The sequence below is a fragment of the Uranotaenia lowii genome, chromosome 2, assembly GCF_029784155.1.
Source record: "Uranotaenia lowii strain MFRU-FL chromosome 2, ASM2978415v1, whole genome shotgun sequence".
NCBI classification, from domain to species: Eukaryota; Metazoa; Arthropoda; class Insecta; order Diptera; family Culicidae; genus Uranotaenia; species Uranotaenia lowii.
The window spans coordinates 194,224,266-194,251,422 of NC_073692.1; the positions used below are offsets into that span (position 1 = coordinate 194,224,266).

Below are 27,157 nucleotides of genomic sequence, written 5' to 3' on the forward strand. Positions count from 1 at the left end.
TCGCTATCTTATCTCTCATGCCCTGTATCACCATATCAGACACAGCAAACTCTGATTGACAAAGTACTTCACCTAACACGGCACGAGTGCTGCTACTGGATGCAACACACTGCATGTTGACCTAAATGTAGGTTCATCATTTTTAACAGCAGGTAAACCGATTCAGAATTTACATCAAATTAAAAATATAAGAAGAACATTTAAAGTTTTTTTTAAACGGATCTTTATTGAAGAAAAAACAATTTGCGTAGGTGGCAATTCGGGTTTCCTCCCGAAGCCATTTAATTGATTCGTTAGTGACCGTCAAAATGAATTTTCCCAAGTTGGACAGCAAATTAGCATATGCTTAACTGGGGACCACTAAGCAGTGTGTAGTCGTAGTATGACTTAGTTTCGCTTGTTTTTTTTTTAAACCCTATGTATGTGTTTATGTTAGTAAACTAGCTACCGGTAACCGGTCACCGACTGGTCGGAAACAGTCTATCGTCACGATCCCAGATGTCAGATTTCAAAGACGCCGCAGCTACTCTAAATACTTCAGAGGCAGTGCGTCGACGGCGTCGCCATCTCAGCAGGACATTTTACATTCGCTTAGCTACTTGAGACACATACTTCCAAACTTGGCCGTTTGTTCTAACTCAAGTCGGCCTCACGAATCTGGAACTTAAGTTTTCGATCACGCTGCTGCAGGCCTTTTTTCCGTATTCAAAACATACACTTTTGCGCGCACGGCACGGGGATCTTGTATTACAGAAGTTGTTGGTTGACGCGTAGCGGCTTCGTTGTTGGGGATCGCGTAAGGGTAAAGCCGCAAAAACAGAGGGAAAAAAACTACACAACCTTGGCCTTGGTCCGGCCGATCGAGCGACGTGATCTTGCGTTGTCACCTCACTGCGGCAGCAGCACTTCGATGGTAAGTTTTTAGTAGGTTATGGTAGCTCTTTTTACCAGAACTCGTTTTCTTCGGCTCGAATCATCAGTATTCTGCTTTCATACACGCAAACGGTGCAGCAACTGCACTTGACACCCCCCGAAGGAACAGGTTTGTGACGTGTCGTAGTCCTTGAATATCGCGCAAACGCCTGGCACTTCACTTCTTCCGGAGTTCTCCGGCCAAACAACTTATACGCATCAGCAACAGAGCCTCAGGATCCAATTATGCTCAATAAACCTTGGAAACACCCGAAAACAACCACAGAAAAAAAACTGAAAGTGTCGTAAAAATCTTCGCAGCGCTCACAGGAAAAACCTTGTACTTGGCCGAACGGCTGCTAGAGAATTCACTGCACACAAGCTACGCGCGATCGCCGATCTTTTTTTTTTTGAGTATTATTGTCTTTGAACCCCAAAAATCAACTCGCGTGATCTTCCGAAAACTAAACGAACGACGGAAGAAGGTAAAAACAAACCTTACAATCACTCCGACAACCAGAGACTGACCGACTAACAGACTGACTGACTGACTGATCAACCAACTGACTTACTAAATCTTAAAGCCGCACCACGAAAAAAAACTCAAAAGAGCGCCTCAAAAGCCGCGAAGTTGAACCGCGTCGCGTCGTCGTGTTAACCAGACGAAATCTTGTTTTGGACTGAGACTTGCCGACCATCGACGACGACGACGACGACGCCGCGTGGAGCAAAATAAGTTGTCTGTCGTCGCGATCGTGTTTTGAGTTTTTTTTTCGTGCTTCTCTGTTTTTGTTGGTAACAATTATTGTTGTTGCTGCAATTGTCGATATTCACAAAAAGTTCGCGTCACGACGTCGGGACAACACGATGCGGCGACGCGCATTGCGCGTTGCTGTTGGTACGCCACGCGTGATTACTACCACGAGCAAAGAGAGAACGCAGAGACGCGGAGATAAGATTATCAAGTGTTCGATGGATCCTAGCAAGTGGATACGTCTGTGAACGTGCCCCAACCATCGTTGGAAGTGTGAATGAATTCATGCGCAAAAGAAACTGAAGTTGATTTGCGCGAACCGTCCAAGCGAGGCGTTAAGAAAAGACAAGACGCGTGAACGCTAACACACATGCTGCTCTGAAAGATGTCGGCTCAGCGAGGGTGAACCGAAGAAAAGGTTCATTGTGAACGTACGTCTGCAGCAAACGCAATTGTGGTTTCGAGCTGAATAAAGTTGATTAATTGAAGCGGCCTGCAATAGGGAAACATTGTAATCGATTCGTTTAATGGAAGAGTGACACAAATGCTACTGAGTAGACATAAATCTCGGGCCTTTAAACTTGTATGTTACAGATATTCCGATGGGTCTCACTATTTCAAATTTGTTCAAATGTACAAAATTCATCATTGGTAAAAATAAGTCATACCCATACGATGGTTTTCCAGAATTACTACAGTGAGCGAAATAAGAATAGTATCACTATGTGTTTTGCCTGTTAAAATATGAATGATTGAAGATCATCAAAATTTTCTTCTCAACTTGTTCTGAATTGCTTAACGGATAAATCAAGCATACGTTTACTTTTTTTGGACGTTGCAATTGGCAATGAGGACCAAAAATATGGAGAAAAAGGTGCGAAATAAGAAAAGTACCACTTGAGTTTTTCAACAAAAACAAGATTATTTTCAAAATTTACTGTGTAAAAGTGAATAATAACTGCATTTAAAGGAGTTTTCTAGAATTCCAAAGATTTTCGAAGGTTTAAAAAGGGGTTTTAAGAGATACTCCTCTAGCGTTAAGGAATTTGATATTTGAGCTGTAATTCTTTACCAAACTTTCTTTTTTCTTCATCAAAATGACGTAAAATGATGAAACAAACATTCGGGATTTATTTAGAATCAGAAAGAAAAAGGTTGGAAATCATCAATTTTGTTTTTTTTTTTTTCAGTAAACCACACTTATTCCAGTTTCAAGTCGTAGATGGCAGCACTATCTTGCAGTTAAATTCAAATTAAGTCTCAATATTGATTTTCCAGGTTTATTTAGGCCTATATTAAGCATTTTGAAGTGTTTTCCCATTACAGTTTTGTGGAAGTTCACGCTACAGAAAGCTTTTCCGGATTTGCAAAAGAATCACCAGCACAAAAATGTACAACCGCCAAAATTCCTGCTCATCTCAACCTCCGAATCAATAGCAAATCATACCATTAATACTGCTAGCCGTCTGGTCCATCACTCTCCAATGCAAAGTAAAACTTTATTCTGATGATCGGTCTAAAAAATTCACTTTTAGTGACCTTGATGCAATTCCTTTTTTTTTTTATTTAGTGATTTTAGAATTTCCAAGGCGTTCACACGGTACCACGGTACTTATTTCTTGACCAAATTCATCCAGCACACTCTAACTAATCCTGGATATTCGAAAATGAGCATGAATTTGGTTAAATTGCAAGATAGCGCTGCCATCTATGTGTTTGACTATTAAAAAAACATTAGTATTTTGAATTCCAAACTGTTTTTGAATTCAAATTCAGCCATAAATCTATGTTTCATCATTTTGCATCATACTTATGAATCTTAATGAAGAAATCAAGCAGTTTGATTAAGTTTTAGTGCTCAAATTGAATGAATGAAAAACTCAAGTGGTGCTTCTTTTATTTCGCACCCTTTTTCACATTTTTGGTCCTCAACGCCAATTGCTACGTCCAAAAAAAAGTAAACTTATGCTTGATTTACCCGTTAAGCAATTCAAAACACACCGTAGAAGAAAATTTTCGTGATTTTCAATCATTCATATTTTAACAAGCAAAACACATAGTGGTACTATTCATATTTCGCTCACTGTATGTTTATTACGATATTTTTTCTGGATGAATGGAAAATTGCAATAAACAAATTTATTTCGAAAAAATGGTTATCGCAGTTAATTTTTCGGATTTGCAAATTCTAACAAATGTATTAATCTCAATGAATCAAAAACACCTTTCTGCACCCAATTAAAAAGGTTGAGAAAAAAAATGAAAACGTATTGAGATTAATTTAGAATTTCAAAAAATATTTTTAACTTTGATGGGCCATAACTTTTGTAATACACAAAACAACGACTCCAAACCAGTTCAGTTGTGTTATTTGAATTGAAATGTTATTAATTCACTGAATCATAATTATTTATAAATGACCGTAACAAATATCATATCTTTCTTTAGTCAAACCTACCACCTACCCCTTCGATAATTTAGAAAAGGCAAAGGGGGAAATTAATTAAGTTAAAAGAATTTAATCAAAAATTTGATAACTTAGTAGAATATTCGAACAATTCCACAAGCAAAAAAAACATAGAAGATGGAATATTTTTTCACCATTACTCCTTAATGTGTTTTTTTTTTTTTAATTTTTCATGTCTATTCTGCTCGATGTAGACTATATGCATTGTTGTTGCATACAAAGTTTTGTGGGTGTGGTTAAAAGAAGACCCAAAGCATCAAAACTGTATTCTTGCCATAAAATTTGATTTTCAACTTTTTTAAAACTTTTTTTTCTCACGAACTCAAAATGTTGTTTTTATTGACAATTTTTTTCCACGTATGACAGTAAGACAGAAAATTCATGAAAATTTTGACAATTGAAACTAAAATCTACATCTGTCCTTTTTTAACATAAATATATTTTACTTTACTACATTTGTTGACATTAATTCTTAAATTTTAAGCTTTTTTGTGTTCTTAGTGCATAAGAACAATTTTTCTATCAAAAAAGAAATTTAAGAGTTTTTTTTAAACCACAATGGGGAAAATAGTGAATAAACCAGGGGACTGAGATAAACGGAGAATCATCGTCAATGATCAAACAAATTTTGCTGCCAATGATTGAATTTGTGGTAATTTGTAGCAATTTGTTAGAGTGAATTTAAGGTTTAAGAAGGTTTAAGTTAAAATGAGAGAAACCGGTGCTCAGAGAGAGTGAAAATGTGCTAATTGTTGCAAATTGTTGCGATTTGTTAAGCAGTTGTTGAAATTTGATCATTACAGTTCCAAATGCAAAAAATTCTCTCTCCACTGCAATCCCTTTGAATAAATCGCAAAGAAATTCAATGTTTTCCCTACAAACTATGAACTAAACCATGAAAAATAAATTTTTTACTAGTGAACGGAGATAGAATGCCGTTTTATCTCCTAATTCCCCTATATTTTGTAAACAATTCAGAAAAAAACTGATTTGGACCAGTAAATTTTGAACAAATATGGTATTATCTTGTGTATTTTTTTTCCGAGAAATCAGATGAAGGCTGTTTGAATTACCACAATCTTCGGAGAATGGATTAATGTCTGATATTACCCTCGATTCCCTTATATTTTTCAATTAATCACGAAAAAAGTTAGTTTGGACTGGAAAATTTTCAATCAAATGCAATTTATTTAGTGTAATTTTTTCTGGAGTTATGATTTTTTTTTAACTTCAAACATGTTCGAACTTCAAAATTTTGAGCCAAAATAGAATCGTAAGAGAATTTTTCCGAAAAATCGAATGAAAGGTAATTGAGCCGCCGCACGCATCGAAGATTGGAGTTATGGCTATTTTACCCACAAATTCCCAACATTTTTCAATTAATTCAGAAAAAGCTTGTTTGTGCAGGAAAATTTTCGAACAAACGAGAACTATTTGGTGTAATTTTTTTTATAGGAATCGAATGAAGGCCGTTTCAGCCATCTAACGCATCAGAAAATGGAGATATAGCTGTTTTACCCTCAATTCCCCAAAAGCTTTCAAGTATTGCAGAAAAATGCATCCATTTTGCTTGTTAAAATATGAATGATTGGAAATCATCCAAATTTTCTTCTCCAATTTATTTCAAATCGTTCAATGGATAAATCAACCATAAGTTTACCTTTTTTAAGATTAAACATTGGCATACCACTTTTGTTTTTATACAATATTTAGATTATTTTTTAAAATTCACCGTGAACAAGTGAACAATCTTTGCGTTTTCAAGTATTCCAATGGTTTAAAATGGGTTTTAAGAGATTTTCCTCTAGCACTAAAAAATTCGTCATTTGAGCTGTAATACTTTATCAAACTGCCAAATATCTTCGATTTATTGGGTGGCCTCAGCCATAACCACGAAACTTGATTTGGATTAGGCCTCATCATCAGAGTTGCCAGGTTGTTATGACAAAAATGGATATTCTTTTGCTTTTTATTTCTGAACTCAATTTTCAACAATCATCATTTCCTACTCATTTTATGGCCACTTTGGAGATTTTTAAGAGTCAGTTCTGCAGTATATTTACGTGCCTTGCGTATGTAAAAACTTCATTTCAGTAGATTAAAAAAATGTAAAATATCTTTATCTTTATCGTTCAGGGGGGGAGGGGGGTATAGAAGTTTGTTACGGTTTGGGAATTTTTGATAGAAAATCTGATAAAAATGTGTTACGTAGCTAGTGCTTTTACCCTATTAAAAATTTATTTGAACTGGCTTCATTGGGTAGCATTCAAAATCAAAACATTGAATACTCAACCGGTTTCTCGAAGGGGTGAAAACGACAATTTTTACTCAAAAAAAAAACCCGGATTTGTTTAAGTACAGATTTCCAAAATTATTAACCCTTTCCTTCCCATGAGGTTATTCACGTTTTAAAAATAGAAATATTGATTAACAACAAAAGTTCTAGAACAAAAGATGCATTATTTTAGTCTACTTTCATGATCCAGTTGATAAATTTGGGTTTTTAGGTGGATCATATATGCTCCATTGGGAAGATAACAACAAAACGGCAAAAATACATGGAATTTCATCACCTCATTGATCACAAACTAAAACGATTCTTTTTTGTGAAATATTTATTTCTTATTATCCATTCAGCCCTTAAAAGTCAAACTATTGAAATATTTTAAATTTTCAATTTTGCCTTGAACAGTGGCCGCCATGACACTTTTCGCCAGACAAACAAAACATGCCGTTTCTCAAAAAATCACAAGCTTTTGCAAATATTTCGAGACATGTGGTCATTTTAAATTCTGAAGAGAAAAAACTTTTGACGGAATGATTTTCATGAGTATTGATAAAAATCTTAACAAGATGAAAAGTACGTTTTGTTCCCAGTGTATCACCTGTGATCCACTTTACTCATTCGAAAATTTATATGTTTTAGTTGAAATCTAAGCAAACCATCATTCGATTTTGCTTACACAAGCAATTTTCTGCACGTCAGTATTTTTATTTGAGGATAATTATGCAAACTTGTGAAATTATTGAACATCAAATGACGACTTGATTTAAATTTTTGAAAAATCCTACTTTTGCGCAACTTTTGATATGCTGAGCAAAAACTAGTGAATCGATTTTCTTCAAATTTTGTGCAATTATTCTTCATTCATACCTGCACATTCGGTGAAAAAACGGTGTTGATCTAATGCGCCCAGTTCAAGTTCGAGCTGTGCGGAGTAGTGGATCACCTGTGCTACCATGGGAAAGAAAGGGTTAATTTTTAAGTCACTTTCAACTTTTTATTTCTTACTTTAATTCATGAAAATATGAAAAAAAATATAATGTAAATGGATTTTTTTTATTAATATTTAAAAAAGTTTGTTGTTTTTTTCACATAATTTCCCAATGAAGGTCATGAAAATAGCGTCACAGAAAACCGTCACTAGATTTTAGATTCAAATCGAGAATTTTTATGTCAGAAACACAGAATTTTTTTTCGGCAATCTTGGTCAGGCAGACGACCTATCAGTGTTAAACATACATACATAAATACATTTAACAAACGAATTTTCGATTGATTTTTTTTAGACTTAAACTTGATTGAATAACGGTATTGTATATAACGGATGAAATTGGCTATATATTTTTTACAAATTCCAGCTCTCGTTATCGATTCAAATCTAAAAATCAAAAAGTTTATAAACAGATGTTATGCAAAATTTGTTAAAAAACTTTTTAAAACCACTTTTAGTTAATAAATAAAAACTTTTTTTAAAATCAGGTTCATAAATAATCTAAAAAATAAGTAATTACAACAAACATTCAAATGTCACGGATTTAGTGTGTATACTTTTTTAGTGCTCTGATTAGAAGTTTTTGAACTTGAACTCAACAAATCTCATTCCTGATATGCTATTAACTAGCCTAGAAGGATTTTTAATGCTTTTCTCAATTTTATTTCAATAAGATGTTTCTTCTTTATTGCAAACATTTTTTTACTATCAAAAGTAACTTTAAAAACATTTCGAATGGCATTTATGATTGGGTCAATTGCCTTTCATCATAACTCTCTATCGAGATGTCGAGGAATATTCTTGTTCTTCTCTCATTCCATAGCGGCAATCAAAATTAATCAAAAATTCAAGCAATATCCTTAATTCAATCAATAAGCCCCAAATGAATACACAAACCAATTGATCAACCAAGACCAGAGACACACAAATTTGTATTAGCTGGTCGACGAACGATCGATTCCCCAACAGAAACACAAAAACCGAATGAGTGTAATCTGATGCCTCAATAAAATTCATTCTTACCGCCTCGTATATTTTGCTCTTACGGAGCGATTCTTAGTCAACGGGAAATACATATATTACACTGGGCGTGCTCAAAAACGCTTATTTCTTTTCCATATTATGTGTGATCTCACGTTACCCGTTACGGGTGCAGCATCCATTGAAATATGTTACCCGAAAATCTTACAGTTTGGAAGACATTAGCAATTCTGAGCAACAAATTCTATCCACAAGTAGCACTTCATTAATAATGATCAAGTGCTTCCCGAAACTCGTATATTCGTGGCTCAAAGATTCTAAGAAAGGCGCATTCGTTTTGAAGAAAATCTTATTTCGAAATATTTGTTTGGAAATTTGAGCAAAGGGAGATTAACAGAAAGAAGTTTCAGGGTCGGTTGAGAGATTTTAATAAAATAGATAAAATTTATATGACTTCTTTCATTAAAAAAAAAACTCTCTACACGATAAAGGCAATCATAAGGAAAAAAATCAAGCGGCGATGAAATAACCCCTTTTTTATGATCCAAAACCTGATGGCATCTCTTTTGTTTCAAGACAGTTGCCGTACCAATAAATTAACCTCGATCCGCAAAATATTTCGCAATCCGCAAGTCAATTACGGTGCGAAATCGCATTCCATTTCCATTTGGCACAGGAATGGTGAAACTTTTTTGATCGAACAATAATGAATGATCATGAGTAAAGAAAAAACAAAAACCAAAAAAAACTTCCCAACGACACCCTTTGACTTTTTAATCTTTCTTGGATGATGTTTTGTCAGCTTTGCAGACGTTGCATTTATCTGAATTGCAAACAAAATAATGGAATTCGACTCGTTGTCACACACGTTTCCAGGGTTGGTGACCCAGATGTGGAAGATAGAAATTCTCAATTATTTTTTTAAGATATACAGTTTAACAACTAGGTACAATACCCTACAAATGCATAAGTTAGCCGGTAAATAAGAAAACTTGTCCGTATTCCCGATTATTTAATCCGAATATTAAGTCGTGTCTAACTGAAAGATCAACTTTACAAAAAAAAAAAACATAATCATTTATGAATCACCTTCATGATGCTTCGTGATAACCTGTTCCTAAAAGTCAAAACAGATATTCATTATCGGAATCGATTTATCATTGCTAATTGAGTAATTGATTTTTTTTAAACCGTGTTCGGAACTCTGTCCAATCGATGTAGATGATAATTCATCAATGTTGGTTGGGTTCATACTGCTGATTGGACAGCAAACTATTTTACCTTCTTATTTGACTTGAGAGATGATCGTTGCTGGGAAAGCCTCAAAATGATTGTGGAACTCACCTGAAATAAAGAAAAATGAAAATAAAGGTTAGCTTTGCAAATTTTTTAATTGAAAAAAATGAAAAAAATTATGCCAAGTAATACTTTTTCAGATATATTGTTTTGGTATCATTAGATATATCTCTCAAACCCTGAGCTTCTTATTTGATCAAAACTTATTCATTAGTTTTTGCCGAATTTTTAAGTAACGTTAACATAAATAAATTTGAAATTTTAGGTTTGTATGGAAGAGTTCAATATTTGGTACTGAAAAATCAACAAAATTTTTGTTGCTTCTGTGGAACCGAGCCTGCTAATGGTTTTTGTGGCAATTTATAAATTCTCATAAGGAAATTTTCCGCTGAACAACTTTGAGCAAAATTGTAGCTTCGTATCCCATTAGGCAAAAAATTTATTAGCTGTTTAACAAGGTTATGTCATTAGGCATTACTCTAAGGGTCCGGCGCCGATTGACCGACGCATAGGGCTGAGATAAAAGATCTCCACTGCTGGCGATCCGGAGCCAGCGTCTTCAATTGCTGCCAGCCAAGGTTCTCTTCAACTGTGCGGATTTCAGCGGCTAGGCTACACCGCCACGAGCTTCTGGTACTGCCTCTTCTTCGATGCCCATCTGGATTCCAGTCAAGCGCCTCTCTGCAAATCTCGTTTTTATCTCTTCGCAGCGTGTACCCAATCCATCTCCACTTACGTTCCCGAATCTCGATTTCTAGCGCCTTTTGATGACACCGGACGATGAAGTTCCACGTTTGAGATCCAGTTGCCAGGCCACCAAGCGCGGATGATGTTCCGCAGGCAGCTATTCACAAAAACTTTTTCGCGTCGTCACCGCATATGTGCACCAAGTTTCACACCCGTACAGCAATACGGATTTGACGTTTGAGTTGAAGATTCGGATCTTAGTTCGTAGAGAGATCTGGCGTAAGCGCCAGATGTTTCGGAGACTCGCAAACGCAAATCGGGCTTTTCTGATCCGGGTTTCGATGTCCTTCTTGGTACCACCATCAGGCGTAATCTGGCTACCAAGATACTGGAAGCACTCCACTGTCTCAACCTGTTGTCCAGCTACCACGAAATTGGAACGATTTCCTGTATTGATTTCCATCGACTTGGTCTTTCCGACATTGATTTTGAGACCTGCTGCCTTGGAGCTTTCGGTGAGGTCGTCGAGTTTGTTCTGCATGTCGTGTTGTGTTTGGGCGAGTAAAACAATATCGTCTTTTTTTTTATTAGTTTTTAACCCAGGTGGTAAATCCAATTTACGGATTGCATTCCAAGGCACGGCGAGCCACCGCGTCCCCCCAGTTTGCTACTCTGGGTCCATGGGTGCAATTGGACGACTCATGATACAATGCTAAGGAACACTGTTCCCCCTACGCCATAAAGTCCACCTGGGGCCACAGACCTTTGTTCCCACCTCGAACTGTTTGACACACTTTGCTTCAATAGTGGGAGGTCAATTCGCGCTAGTGCGCTCCAAGGCAATACTCGTTTCCGTATCCTCGATCAGCATACCTCATTCTAACAAAACTCGATGCGCAATCCCTCCTCTGACGAGTTAGGACCCGACATCTCATCGTGTGAATAAGGTCCCCACACAGCGCAACTACTAACTTTGTGAATCCAGTCCAAGATCCAGAAACACAAAGCGAGTTGTCGACGACATTTTCTCTGTTCAAACACGCGGGTAGGAGGGGTAAGCTCCCTAAGCCACATGTAGGACTCAGACTCCTCCGAACTCACAAATAGTGTTGACTTAAGTCACCACTCAGCGCAGCTACCCGATCTTCAAGTCGGGCGCATGACCACCCGAAGCGCAGATCGAGCTATAGAACGCCCTCATCAGGTCACACTCGCGGTTCAGGTGCAACAATTCCCGAAACGCGTGTCGAACCCTGACACCTCCGGCAGAATGTGCCTCTCGGACACTGACGTGTAAACACGTCCCTAAGTGATCGGCCCACCATTGGCCACCACTTTGCGCATCTACTCATTTTGCGAATCGGGTCTATACCCACCGAAGCGCGAAACGAGTTGGCGATCGCTCTCCCTCCGGTCACGTCCGCATATCAGGGCCATGACCCCCCGAAAGCGTGTCGGACCATCACGCACACACCCAAGTACTGGTACCTAAGTACCCGGGTGCACCACTTCTTCCGCGCGGGTTTGGCAGACCCGTCGACAGCCTCTAGTGGATTTGGTGTAGTTCTCTTGGCCGTACATCTGCAATACGCCGGACTTGCAGACACGTTTCCACTCTGCACCACGAGGAGGTGGAACTACTTCGCAGAGCAAAAAAACAATATCGTCTGCCAGGTCAAGGTCGTTGAGTTGCTCAATTGCTGAAGGATTCCACGGCAATTCTAGGTTTGGTCTACAGTCAATCGATCTAGTCAAGATCTCATCCATTACGATGAGAAAAAGCAGCGGTGACAAAAAACATCCCTTGTAGCGGTCGCACCATTATGAAAATTTTGAAACTACTTATTCAGCTGAATCGGGCGCCTTTTAGTAGACTAGCAGCTTTGATCGATTCGCTGACTTTGTCGATCGTTGCATCGAAGATTGAATGCCATGCTTACTCGTTTCATGGCGGCTTCATGTTGTTTGGCGACATGATTTGGAAAGGAAAAGCAAGACCCGAATCAAAAGTCGATAGAACGAGCGACAAACCAAATTCGTCAAAACCCCGAAGAATTTCTAAAGACTTCGGGATTAACGTAGTTCCGCTTGGGGTCAACGCCCGATATCGCTTTCCCTGAACTGAGGAACACACTTCCAACCACTTTGATCTGATTTGTGATCGCGCGTGGAAGTGTGGTTTTGGTTCGCGAATCGTTTGCTGACCTTTCGATTTTTCAAAAGCCCCGCATCTATAGGCTACACTTCGCGAGCTAGGACCGTATAAGTGCGTGTGAAATAAAAATTAGAGCCAGCCTTTTATTCACAGCGAGTTGGCAGCAGCACTTCCGATCACAACGGATCAGCAATTCCGGCCAATTCCATCATCATAAGGGTTGATGTCGATCAACCCTGCCGGAAGCGCACATCAACCATCGTAGCTGTGGAACATCGCAGCTCAAGTGAGTTTTCCGACCCGCCCCATCGTGTTCCGTCAAAAACGAGTGGAGCGGGAGCGAAGCATCCCGAGAAGCTCATTTACACCATCATCATCCATTTCGGCCAAACCCGCCGAATCGGGTCCGTCACGGGCGAACCCATCAGGAACGCAGCATCGAGGAGAGCTACGACAGGAATCGATCGCAGAGTGCCGTCCACGACGGATGCAACATTGAAATTGTTGAGAAATTATGCGTTAAACGCACTCAAATTTTGCTGATTTTCGAAATGATCATGATCTTCAAAAATTAGAAAATTGAAAACCACATGTGGTAAAAAGTTGGACGACCCCTCCAACGAGAGAGAACGTACCTAGCAACCTAGCATGCTCTAGCCTTTGCTCTGCGGTACAGTAACTGCAAGATTTTACGAACCGGAACGTCGACGAAAACACTGCACGGTTAGAAGTTAGATAGAAATTCGCACGCACTGGTAGGAGATTTTTAGCTGTAAGAAATAATGTAAATACAAAATTAGGCCTAATTAATGAAAATGTATTAAACAACAAATACTTACCCGAAAAGTTTACATGAAATGAACTCTACTTTGTTTGTACCTAAAAACACTTTAAAATGCTAATACAGAAAATTGAAACAATATATTTTTCTGATGTTAATCTCCACCAAGAATTTTGACTTTATCATTTATGAATTCCATCACTACGCGTGGCGTGTTTAAATTTGAATTTGAATGATTTTAGCTGTCTACACTTCCACAACCGTTCACCTTTCGGGGATGGGTTTTTGGTAGTCCAATGATGATAATTTCAGGTATGGGTGGTATCGTACCGGATGTTTTTTTGGGAATATCTTCTAGGATTCGATAATTTTGGGGAGTGAGTCCGAGGTTCCCTCGAGTTCTATCGGTTGCTGATACGGAAGTCAACCTTGTTCGATCCTTTATCTGATCGGATAGATTACATGGACTCGCCTTGAAGTGAGTCTCAGCCGGGCAATTCAATCTTGGGGTGCTGTCCCTTTTAGGGTGGCGCATAAGCAGCACGCTTACTTCGGGTCGTTCAAGGCTGACTACAAATTGGCGCCCAACGAAAAGGTTTTTAAGGGAACTTTTAAACACTTCGTTGCAGAAAACGGGTTCAACTGAACTGCAGGTTCTAAGGCTGCAGTTGAAAGAAGAACAATTAGGATCTTATTTCGTTTTTGGACTTGTTTTCATATTTTCTTAGTTTATTAATGCTATGTACCTTTAGGGTTTAGGTCAATAGACGTTTCAAGTATTTTCTGGTTTATTTTTTGTTTGGATCACCATTGCTTAGGAATGCTTTCATACATTTAAATTCAAAAATATATTGCGTATAGTAGAAGACTATACTGAGCCCGTGCGCCAAAGCGCGCAGTCAGTTTTAAAAATCCTTAGAAGAGATCGCTTTTAAGAATTTTCGGAGCAGGAGAGTAACTAAATAAAATAGTTGTTGGTTTCTGTGTTCCTTCCAAAAATTTGCTCATTTTTTTTTTGTCTTTTCGATTTTTTTTTATTATTATTATTCTTTTTTATACATATTTCAAATTTATCTTTCAATATTTTCTATCTTTGTTTATTTAATTTTTTTTTTATAATATTTTATTATTTATTTATTCGATTAAAACGAGTATTTTTGTTTTTAAATCAATTTTCTCCTGGTAATCAGTAAAAATGGACAGTTTTCCTCGAGTGGACCATTTGTCCAACGATGAGGTCAATTACGAACTCTTGATTCGGGGCGAAGCAAAAGCGTTAGAGGGTGATTACGACGACGAATGTAGATTGTTGAGGAGATTGTTTCAGGAGGATATGAAAGACAATCGCGATTACACGTCTCCTTACACGATCGAACAGGAATTTGATCACATCGCAGGACACGTGAACGACCTGCGCCAGAAGATGGAAGAAAAGTCGGATGAGGTGAGCTTCTCACGCTTGAAGCATTACCTGCAACGAACTTTGAGAAGTCACGCACCGGATCAGGCATCGAAGGAAATGGTGAAGGAACTTGCTAGCGATATCAGGTTGATTCTGGGGAAATATCGGCAAACAAGGGCTTCGAAGAAAACTACCTCGGAAACAGAGTCGGATAGGGACCCACAGAAAGCATTGTCGGTAGGAAAACATAGAGGTTTGGGTACGGCTGGTCAGAATTCACCTCCTAGGTCTCGACATGAATCTAGACCACCTGGGACACATCAGCAGGCTCCACTAGGGAATATTTCTCCTCTCGTACCGGTAATGACAACGTGTGGAGGGGAAACGTCAGCTGTGAGTATAGACCATTCACTTGGGAATGTGACTATACCACAGTCTTACTACTCGTCTCCGTCGTTACCATTTCCGGTAACGGTTCCGAATTTCTACACTGCACCTTCGGCTTGGCCTATGGGTCCATATCCATTACCTCCTCCAGTACAAACAGTGTGGTCACAAGGGGTAAAACCATACACTGGAACCATCCCTAAGTCGCAGCACACAGAGCAAAAACAAAACGGGAACGGAAATGGACCAACGGATCAAACCACGGCAGCATTGTTAAAGAGGATCAAAGAACTGGAAGAACAGCTTCTGAAATATCAGAAGCCGACCCAAGACGGGAATGCAGAAGGGTTGAACCGTAAAACAAATCCGGGATCCCCAAAAGTAAACACAGGGAAATCTCCGATGAATCGAACGTCGAAAAATGCGGAACATCGATGGAGGAAACAATACGACGAGTTCCAGGAAAGGCTGCCGGTTACGGAAAGCGAATCTGAGGAGTCGGTTAGAGAAGGGAGCCGCGAGCGTAACCGTAGAAGATCCGATGTTTGGAATTCCAGGATGAGTCGGGAACCAGGAGCCGATGAACGTTTTTCCAGAGCCAGAAACGAGGGACGCAGGAGTGAAGGTGGCTGGCGGAACGCTGGACAGAATTATGGGTCGTCTGAAGAGGAACTGTCTTTAGGAACGCGACGAAGGCAAAGGCAACGAGTAATCAGCGATGCCGAAATTCAAAATGCAGATCGCAGAATGGAAAAATGGCACCTGACGTTCGACGCAGATCCACGCAACAGGTCTTTGGAAGATTTTCTGCACAAGGTGAGAAGGTTAGCTAAAATGGACCGAATTGCAGAAGATGTCTTATTACAGCGGGCTCACACGATACTTAGGAAAGAACCATACGATTGGTACCTCAGCTACGCAGATGAGTTCACTTCTTGGAGGGAGTTCGAGAAGGGTCTCCGATACGTGTACGGTAATCCAGGTAAAGATGAGGGAAGTCGCCAGAAAATCCACGAGAGAAAGCAGCAGAGAAACGAAACGTTCCTGTCCTTCAAAATGGATGTAGAGCGTATGAATAAAATGCTCTCGAGGCCTCTAAGTGAAGAAGATTTGTTTCAGGTAATCTTTGAGAACATGCGACAACATTACAGGTCTCGTCTGTCGTGTAGAACCGTTAAAACCCTGAATAAACTGGAGTACTACGCGTATAGGATCGATGCAAACGATCCCGCGCTCCGAAATTTTCGCGAAGGGCCTTCGAAGTCGTCGAACTTACACCATATTGAAGCGGCGGAGGAATCAGATAAAACTTATTCGGAATATTCGGAGACGGAAGAGGTAAATGCAATGTCGGGAAAGTTTCAAGACAGGCGTCGAAATACGAACGAAATCGGAGCTCGGAAACAACCGTTCAAAGAAGGCGATCATGCAGCTACAGCAGAGAGGCCAGGGACGTACTGTTGGAACTGTCGGAAGCAAGGTCACCTGTGGAGGCAGTGCAAGGAGGAGAAGCGAATTTTTTGCTACATTTGTGGGAATCCGGGAAAAACTTCAACTTTCTGCGATAGTCACCCCCGCAATCCACGTGCGGGAAACGAAAGGGGGAATGCAAGAGAGGGAACGACAGCATTCCACCAATAGATCAAGTTCCCAGCGAGGACACCTTTAGTGATCCGTTTATGAAAGTTTGCGAGGTGAGGGTCCATCCAGAAACTTGTCCCCACGTTAAAGTTAGAATTTTTGATCAGGACTATGATGCTTTATTAGACTCGGGCGCTAGCGTCAGCGTAACTGGCGTCAAGGACATAGCTGAGAGAAACGGATTGAAATTACACCCGAGTCCGCTTAAGATTGTGACTGCGGACAAAACAGTCCATGAATGCTTGGGGTACGTACAGCTTCCTATCGAGTTCTGGGGAACAACCAGGGTTATTTCCACACTTGTAGTACCGCAAGTATGTCGGAGATTGATTTTAGGCTACAATTTTTGGAAGTCCTTCGGCATTCAACCCATGATCGAAGGAAGAGACGGGTTTGAACGAGTTCCAATTGCTGAAGGAGAAGATGAAAGGTCACCAACAGTTGACTCGATCGAAATCACCCTATGTCCTGTTGATACGTTACCAGCTCTGAAGCAAACCGAACCAGATGAAAGTTTGGATATTCCAGCATTGGAGCTTCCGGAACCGTCGAAGACAACACCTGAGACTGTGGAGACAGAGCACGAGTTAACCACCAGAGATCGAGCAGCACTTGTGGAAACCATTCGTCAGTTTCCGGTCACAACTGGCAATCGTCTGGGCCGGACTACAATGCTTCAGCACGAGATAATCCTGAAGGAAGACGCGAAACCAATTCGTCAACCCTTGTATCGATGTTCTCCTGCGATCCAAGCCGAAATGGACATCGAGCTAGAAAGATACAAGAAGTTAGATGCGATTGAGGAATGCACGAGCGAGTGGGCTAGTTCGTTAGTTCCTGTGAGAAAATCGAATGGGAAGCTTAGAATTGTTACCGCTTTAATCTGGTGTTCAAAGTCGGCAACAAATCCCACGGGTGACACAAATATTTTTGTTCTTTTGTTCGCGTTAATTTGTCTTGTTTTTTGTTATTATGGCTCGATCCGTTGAAGTCTATTTAAATTTAAATTCTTGTTGTAAATGTACTTGCCCGCTGTTGTCCTATTTGGGGTCTATCGTCAACTGACAGTTGACCTAATGCCAGTCATGTAATAACCGGATATCCAAGTTCTAGGCGAAGAGGAACTAGGGGAAAGGAATGAGGTGAGATGCGGCGGAAAAGAATGGGGTCTTGGGGCTGCTGAAGGCTGAGCCCCGATCACCTTTAGTTGAGACTTGGAAAGCGACCAAACGTCATTTTACCTAACTAAAAAAAAACCCTCACGATACTATCCGTTCGGGTCAGAGTGCGTGTGTGGCCGAAGAGCCTATCATAACCGGAAGTGTACGGTGGTGAATTGTGTCCGGAGATCCGGCTTGAGGTTCTGGTGAGTTATTCCCGTAGCCAGACCCAGTGAGGTACTGTCGCGACTACCGTCAACATTGGTCCGACAGGCTGAACCCCGTACCTTCCCGCCCGTTCCGAGAAGCGCCACGCTGTTTTCCAGCGCTTCGTCGGATTATCACAGTCTCGACCGCACCCGCTGAGACAGCCCATAGCGGACCCGAACGACACCACTGACAATCGACCCACCTGGTGAAATTGTCTGACGCACCAGAATCCGCCAACCCGCTGACGGCCAACATCCCTTTGCCTAACCGGTTGGTGGATGTAAACAATCCCCGAAGACGCCCATCGAAACGCTCCCGCAGCCTGGACAATTCGAGCACGACGCTGGTTCCGAATCCGACCGCTACCCTGTTGATGGCCATCACGTTCTCCCGACTCCAAAGACTGGCACCAAACGGCAAGTTACAAAAATAAACCTTATCTTTACCGTATAATTCCGTAGATTTATAATTTCTGTCGAGCCATAGGTTGTATTTGTCTTGTCCGCCAGAGATTTGTCCGCTTTGTACATTCGATTGGTTGTTCCCATTCTCCCTAGGACGGCGTAGCGACCCTGAGAGAACCGTAAGTATCGACTGAGCTAGCTGGAAGTACTGGCCAAGGCCTTTACTTTCAATTGGCGATCTAGCGGAAACGGAAAAATACTCTATTAGTCTTTTAGTCTATTAGACTATTTTTCCAACGTTCCTCAGGGAGACACGACTTCCAGTCGTATCATTAGCGCGAGTTAATTTATTTGGAACGTTTGTCTCAAAGGTTGCTAAGAGATTGTGAAAAATTAAAACTCGCTTAAAAGTGTACCCGAGCGAGAGGGGGGCGGGGAGATTTCGATTTAGGCGTTTTGAAGAGCTGCTTCGGCATTTAAGATCGTTCGTTTCCTTGCACCGCCTAGTTGCTTCGTTAAGACTGGTTTACAGGATCTAAGCTTTCTAAAAATATTTAATAATTTTCGGTTACTTCCAGAGCTAGCTCATTCGTTTTTGCCATCCATAATGGGGACAAACACGAAAGAGTTAAGGGAGAAATTTGAAAGCCAGTATTTGGAGTTACGTCCAGATTTACTTGGTGATGTTGAACTAAATGCTGAATTAGAGATGAGGGAAGTTGAGATCACTGGTGATAGCTCGCTAGCTAGACGTCGTAGGATTTTACGTGATTTATTAAGACAAGAAAAGGAAAAAGGTCTACCGGAAATGGTGATTCTTGTAAATCCTGAACAGGAGTTCATCATATGTAAAGAACGATTAAGCCTGATTGAACAAACATCACAGTTCTCGAGTAGAGATCCCCCTAAAGTTAAACATACCCTTCTTCATTTGGCCAACCGATTGGCAGTCTTGGGTGGTAATTGTGAGCCTCCACTCAAAATGGAAGTAATCGAGCTTCTAAACCGCGTTTGTGAACACCTTGATATATATTTTCCGAAAGATAGTTCTAACTCTAACGAAATGCAAGGCCTCGTAGAAGAGCTGTTCGATAAAGCGGAAGGCGGAGAGACGGGAGATTCTGGCGCGGAGAAGGAGGCCATCGAGTGCCTAAAACGCATGGGAGTCTTGTCGATAAACCCGGAAAAGCCGAACGTTAACATGTTTCGCGATTCATTAATTGCCCTAGAGATGGAACTAGCTACCCTTCGAAATATGCATTCGCAGACGGTTTCAAATTGCGCGTCAACGGTAACATCGAACCCCATACCATCTTCTAGCATTCCTCCGCGATACACCGGTACGATTCCGAAAAGTCACGACGTCCCTAACAGCAGTACCATCGTTACTGATCAATATTCGCGACCGATCACAACCCCGATAATTACATCTTCGATTTTTACTAGTAATTCTTACCAACCTTACTCAACAACAAACCCAATTTCGACCCACTATCAGTACAAATACCCTGAGTATGCCGTTCATAGAACCTTAACCCATATAAATTCGAACCCTTACAACCCCTTACCAAGCTCTTCAGCTTGGCCAAACAGCTATACGCAACAGGTGGCACCCTACGGTGTACCTATGCCACCTAATTATCAAAATTCTTTACCTACCGTGAACAAACCAAGCCAGTGGTCGCAACTACCAAACTCGTGTGCTAATTCATCTTACCACTTACCACTACCACAGCCACCGACCACTGACAATTTCGAACCACCGAAATCATACGCGCCAGCCACACGTGCTCAACCAATACTTACGCCTCAACATTTTGCCCACGCGGGTGGATTTCCACCAGGCTCTAGCGCGTTACCGTACGCACCGTACAATCCATCGCCCCACGCGTATCCGCCAAACGCAAACGCTGCTTTTGGTCACAAAACCTTACCTGTGTCCATGTGGAAAATAGAGAAGTACTCTGGTACCGATCGCGGAACGAAACTCAACGAATTCCTCGCGTTAGTAGAACAACTTGCCTTGTCCGAGCGCGTGTCTGAACTTGAATTGTTCGACTCAGCGTTTCACCTATTCGACGGTCCTGCTAAAACCTGGTACATGTCGATGCGCCACCCGTACCCAGGACGCCTGGTGAATTGGCAACATTTAGTTTTCGAACTTAAACGTCATTTTGCCCACCCCGAACTGGATGTTCTCTTAAAATCCCAAATATACCAGAGACGACAACAACGAAGTGAGACGTTCCAAGATTTCTACTTCGCGATGGACAAAATGTTTCGGAGCATGATGTCCCCAATGGATGAACGAGAAAAGTTAGAAATCCTGAAACGCAATTTGAGGAACGATTACAAAAAGTCATTACTTTGGCAACCCATCTACGATCTTTCCCAACTAATCGATGCTGGCCATATCATAGACTCGTCCAATTTTTCTATGTATAACCAAGTCTTCGGTCAAGAAAGAATCGTGAATATCGTAACCCAAAATAATAACCCACACCCTAGATCTGAAAACGTGCGCCCATCTCGTCCTTACCAGAATTCAAACGATAGCTGGAAAAATCAAAAAAATAAACCCACCCACAACAATCCCAACAATAAATTTGAACCCAGAGATGCTAGAAAAGCTCCTGAGTTGAAACAGAACCCCCAAGAGGGCCCTTCTTCGGGTCCATCTCAACCACGTCGTGCGATTGATTACCTGGTAGCAGGTTTCCAACCTCCGCCCGCGAATGTCTGCCTCAATTGCCGCCAATCTGATCATCAGGTTGAAGAATGTCGCTCGCTAAAAGGTTTGATTTGTTATATCTGTGGATTTAAAGGTTTTGACACACAGCATTGCCCGTATTGTCAAAAAAACGGAAGACCGACAACCGAAAATCGCCGAACGTCGGAAAAGCACGCGTAAATTCGAACCCCCCTGAACCATCCCTATATAATTGCGAACCAGTCCGTTCCGAATGGTACGAAGCTGGCCCCTCTCAAATTCTCAAAATTACCTTACCAAACCACCGCGATAATCGTCCTTACGCCTGGGTCTACGTACATGACACACGTGTCAAAGGATTGTTAGACTCGGGGAGTAACCGAACGCTCATAAGCGAAAAACTTTTCTTGCGTTTGCGCAATACTAAATTAAGACCCCAAGCTGAAAATGTGGAATTAAAATCCGCCGATGGTGGAAAACTGTCCATTTTAGGAGAAATTTTCGCTCCTTTCAAATTTGAAAACCAAACTAAAGTAATTGCAACACTAGTAGTTAAAGACTTAGTAGTTGATTGTCTGCTAGGTATGAATTTTTGGTCAAAATTTAAAATCTACCCCCGCGTTCAACAGTGTGCCTTTCTTCAAGAAGAGAGCGATACCGAAACACTTACCCCAGAATATATACTTACCCCTTATGAGTCTCTAGAATTGGAGAAAGTAAAACTTTTGTTCCAAGCAGCCAAACCAGGTTACTTACCTACTACACCTGTAACGGAACACACCATCGAAATTTCCGAGGAGTGGAAGTCCAAACCCCCTGTGCGACAGTACCCCTACACAATGTCCCCCAAAATACGGGAAAAAGTTCGCGAAGAACTCGACCGCATGCTCCAGGTCGGGATCATTGAAAGGTGCCAGTCAGACTGGTCACTTCCGGTAGTCCCAGTTATCAAACCTTCTGGCAAAGTAAGGCTTTGCTTGGACGCTCGCAAACTGAACGAGCGCACCGTTCGGGATGCGTACCCTCTTCCCCATCCGGGCCGAATCTTGGGCCAACTTCCTAAAGCACGTTATTTAAGTACAATAGATTTATCTGAAGCCTTCCTTCAGATTCCTCTAGCTGAAAATTCTAGAAATTTTACGGCATTTAGTATCCAGGGTTCCGGAATGTTCCGGTTTACCCGGTGTCCTTATGGATTGGCCAATAGTCCGAGTCGCCTAGCGCGGGCTATGGATTTTGTACTAGGTAATGGAGAATTGGAACCCTATGTATTTGTCTATCTCGACGACATAGTGGTAGTCAGTGAAACTTTCGTTCACCACCTACAACTACTAGTCGAGATAGCTAAACGACTTAGGAAAGCCAATCTCTCCATCAACCTGGAAAAATCCCATTTCGGTGTGAGCGAGTTGCCATTCCTAGGATACCTTCTTTCAACAGATGGGCTGCGCGCAAATCCCGACAAAATACGGCCAATCGTCGAATACGAACGCCCAACAACAATAACCAAGTTGCGCAGGTTCCTAGGAATGGCCAACTATTACCGTCGTTTCATTGAGGACTTCAGTGGAACGACGGCGCCATTATCGGAACTCCTGAAAACTAAATTGAAGACAATTACATGGACAGAGCAAGCTGAAGAAGCTTTCTGTGCCATCAAGGAAAAATTAATAAGTTCCCCAATACTAGTTAGTCCGAACTTTTCTCAGGAATTTACAATTCAGACTGACGCAAGCGATGTCGCGGTAGCAGGCGTCCTGACACAAGTCCAAGATGGACAGGAGAGGGTCATAGCCTACTTCTCGCACAAGCTTAGTACGCCCCAAAGGAACTACCATGCGTGTGAGAAGGAGACTTTGGCCGCTATTCTGTCCATCGAGGCTTTTCGAGGATACATTGAAGGATCCCACTTCACTCTTGTGACTGATTCGTCTGCGCTAACCCATATCCTTCGAACCAAATGGAAAACATCCTCACGCTGCAGTCGGTGGAGCCTGGCACTACAACAATATCACATGACCATCCGCCACCGCAAAGGTAAAGACAACATCGTGGCCGATGCCCTTTCTCGATGTGTTGCTGTAGTGTCGGCCGAACCTTCTTCAGCGTGGTACGATGACCTTAAGGAGAAAGTTATGGGTCAGCCAGATGAATATGTCGATTTCCAAATAAGAGATGGTCTGTTGTATAAATTTGTTTCCACCCCGAATCTGCCTTACGATCATCGGTTCGAATGGAAACTAGTAATTCCACCCGAAAAACGTGAGCCTATCCTAAAAGAGTGCCATGACGAATCAATGCACATTGGCACTGATAAAATGTTGGCTAAAGTGAAACAGAAGTACTACTGGCCAAAAATGGCGAAAGAAATAAAAGAATATGTTAAATCATGCACGTTGTGCAAAGAAACGAAACCCGCTTCTGTTCCGGTAGTTCCCATAATGGGAGAACAGAGAATAACGACCCACCCCTGGCAGATAATCGCCGTCGACTTTATCGGTCCCTTGCCACGAAGCCGAAAAGGAAACCAACACCTTCTGGTGGTAACCGATCTTTTTAGTAAGTGGTGCATGCTTGTTCCTGTTCGGAGGATCGAAAGCACCAACCTCTGCACCCACCTACGCGACCAATGGTTCTTCCGATTTTCGACCCCGGAAACGATTATCACGGACAACGCGTCTGTGTTCCTATCGCGCGAATTCAAAAAGTTTCTCGAACTGTTCGGAGTGCGGCATTGGTTAAATTCGAAATATCACTCGCAGGCAAACCCTGTCGAGAGAGTAAATCGAACGATAAATGCCGCAATCCGAACCTACGTTCGAGAAGACCAGCGACTTTGGGACAGCCGAATTTCCCAAATCGAAACCGTGCTCAATACGACAAAACACGCCGCGACCGAATTAACCCCGTTTTTCGTTATACATGGCCACGAGGCCTTTACAAAAGGTTCAGACCACCGGTGGTTTGAAGCTGAAGGACTAGAGAATCCTGAAGCGCGCGAGAACAATCGTAAGGAGCTCTTCGAAAGAATCTTTGATCTGGTAAAAACCAATCTCTCGAAAGCTCACGATTCCGGAAAACACCGATATAATCTGCGCCACCGACAAAATTCGAAACCGTTCGAAGTTGGACAACTCGTATACCGGCGAAACACGAAATTATCTAACGCGACGGAAGGCTATAATGCCAAATACGGTCCGGTGTACCTGCCAGCGCGCGTGAAAAAACGAATCGGCTCATCCTCCTACGAGCTGGAGGGAACCGATGGCAAAAATCTAGGGGTGTGGCCAGCCGCCCACCTTAAACCCGCGTAATGCCTTTCTTAATCTAACTTATTCTAGCTTAAACCTAAATTTTTTCCGCGTGAACACCAGCTATCGATGACTCTTTCAGTCCGGTCCGGAATTGCTAGCCATCTGCACAATCCATCCTCCAGACACAACTGAGTTTGGCGCCTTCAGTTGAGGCGTGATGAATCCGTTCGATTGAAACATCTCATATTTCATCCTCTAGAATTACGCGTAGCAAAATCGAGTGCAGTCATCACATATCATCCAGCCTAAAATAAAAACCCACACAATACAGATTATCTTCCGATGTTAGTATTATCAATACTGATTCACTTACCACCTGCTCCAAAACTTAAAAAAAGGTTCCTTTCTCCGGGCCACGAATCTCCTACTCCACTGCTTTCAGTACTCCACCTGTTTCGGAAAAAAAAGAAAAGCGTTTTAGTTAGTAACTATTAGAGAATACTATCCAAATTCAGCGAAATTTCTTACCAATTTAGAAACTTTTAGTTGTAATACCCCACGAGTATTGGCACAACGATGTTGTTGTTTTGTTTTCGTCATTACGATGACAGATCGAACCGGCTGAAAAGCCAGTCCGTTTCATTTAGACGTGGCTCATTCCACGATTAGCATCTCCATTCGGGAGGAAGGTGCGTTTAGTAATCGCTCTTTCGTTTAAAGAAATTTATTTCGAACAGAGGCGTAACTAGGCTTAGACTAAAATAAAATTTTCAATGAAAAGTTTTTCATTGATAAATTTTGGATCTTCTGGTAGTTCAACCGTGTGCCAGTGGATTGACCGAACGTGTTGTGATTCAGAACTGTGCGCTGGAGACCGGAGTCTTCAATGACGCTGATGGTCAGTACTCGGCGGCTCGATTCTGAGCCTGCAATGAAATTTGAGCGGAGTTGATTACAACACTGATGCCCTATGACCCCGCATTAGTCCTGGTCACAAATATTGTTTCGGTCAATTTAAAGGTGAGGCGATTGAGCCTTCTGATGTTTCCGAAAATAAGAGACAGTTTATATTTTGTCTCTCGAAATTTGTAAATTTAGGCAATTAAGAATGAATGTGTGTGTGACTGATTTGTGTGTGTGAATTGGAGGACGCGTCCATTGAATGAAGTGTGTGAGTGGAGATTTTGAATGAAAGTGTATGGGTTTTTAGGTTTTTCCCTGCTTTTTTAGGGAAGTGATAGAAAATTATTTAATATTTTGGGAAAGTGGATGTCTTGTTTTCCTGTGGAGATGAAGCAATGTGTAAGGGGATTGGTCTATGAAAAATAGGGAATCTATGGAAGTACATGGAGGGGAACGTGACGAAATACGAACAGTTTGGAAAAACGTCTCAATCGAAGAAAAAATATAATAAGGGTCCGATCTGGAGGCAATCTTTGAGAAAACGTTTCATTTGGGTTGAATCATGGAATGATGGATAAAAAAAATTTCTTGTCGAAATTTTTTCTATGCGACCTGGGGAGAATTGTTACCGCTTTAATCTGGTGTTCAAAGTCGGCAACAAATCCTACGGGTGACACAAATATTTTTGTTCTTTTGTTCGCGTTAATTTGTCTTGTTTTTTGTTATTATGGCTCGATCCGTTGAAGTCTATTTAAATTTAAATTCTTGTTGTAAATGTACTTGCCCGCTGTTGTCCTATTTGGGGTCTATCGTCAACTGACAGTTGACCTAATGCCAGTCATGTAATAACCGGATATCCAAGTTCTAGGCGAAGAGGAACTAGGGGAAAGGAATGAGGTGAGATGCGGCGGAAAAGAATGGGGTCTTGGGGCTGCTGAAGGCTGAGCCCCGATCACCTTTAGTTGAGACTTGGAAAGCGACCAAACGTCATTTTACCTAACTAAAAAAAAACCCTCACGATACTATCCGTTCGGGTCAGAGTGCGTGTGTGGCCGAAGAGCCTATCATAACCGGAAGTGTACGGTGGTGAATTGTGTCCGGAGATCCGGCTTGAGGTTCTGGTGAGTTATTCCCGTAGCCAGACCCAGTGAGGTACTGTCGCGACTACCGTCAACATTGGTCCGACAGGCTGAATCCCGTACCTTCCCGCCCGTTCCGAGAAGCGCCACGCTGTTTTCCAGCGCTTCGTCGGATTATCACAGTCTCGACCGCACCCGCTGAGACAGCCCATAGCGGACCCGAACGACACCACTGACAATCGACCCACCTGGTGAAATTGTCTGACGCACCAGAATCCGCCAACCCGCTGACGGCCAACATCCCTTTGCCTAACCGGTTGGTGGATGTAAACAATCCCCGAAGACGCCCATCGAAACGCTCCCGCAGCCTGGACAATTCGAGCACGACGCTGGTTCCGAATCCGACCGCTACCCTGTTGATGGCCATCACGTTCTCCCGACTCCAAAGACTGGCACCAAACGGCAAGTTACAAAAATAAACCTTATCTTTACCGTATAATTCCGTAGATTTATAATTTCTGTCGAGCCATAGGTTGTATTTGTCTTGTCCGCCAGAGATTTGTCCGCTTTGTACATTCGATTGGTTGTTCCCATTCTCCCTAGGACGGCGTAGCGACCCTGAGAGAACCGTAAGTATCGACTGAGCTAGCTGGAAGTACTGGCCAAGGCCTTTACTTTCAGAATCTGCCTGGACTCAAG

The 27,157-nt window shown here is 41.6% G+C and overlaps 1 protein-coding gene and 1 long non-coding RNA gene across 5 annotated transcripts in view; both read right to left on the reverse strand.

Moving 5' to 3' along the window:
* LOC129750167 (cGMP-dependent protein kinase, isozyme 2 forms cD5/T2) overlaps positions 1 to 27,157 on the reverse strand; it is a 692,362-nt gene that overhangs the window by 442,882 nt on the left and 222,323 nt on the right. The window contains exon 1 of one of the 4 annotated variants that reach the window (XM_055745420.1): positions 613 to 1,494. The exons of the other annotated variants lie outside the window; for them this stretch is intronic. The gene's annotated coding sequence lies outside the window, so the exon portion shown is untranslated. Of the gene's footprint in view, positions 1 to 612; positions 1,495 to 27,157 lie in introns of those variants that run through there. 4 annotated transcript variants of the gene reach the window in all.
* On the reverse strand, positions 23,441 to 26,418 carry LOC129750169 (uncharacterized). Its single transcript, XR_008738320.1, has 3 exons — positions 25,005 to 26,418; positions 24,850 to 24,926; positions 23,441 to 24,781 (listed from the first exon to the last, which is right to left on the reverse strand). It is a non-coding gene; the product is annotated as an uncharacterized LOC129750169 (long non-coding RNA).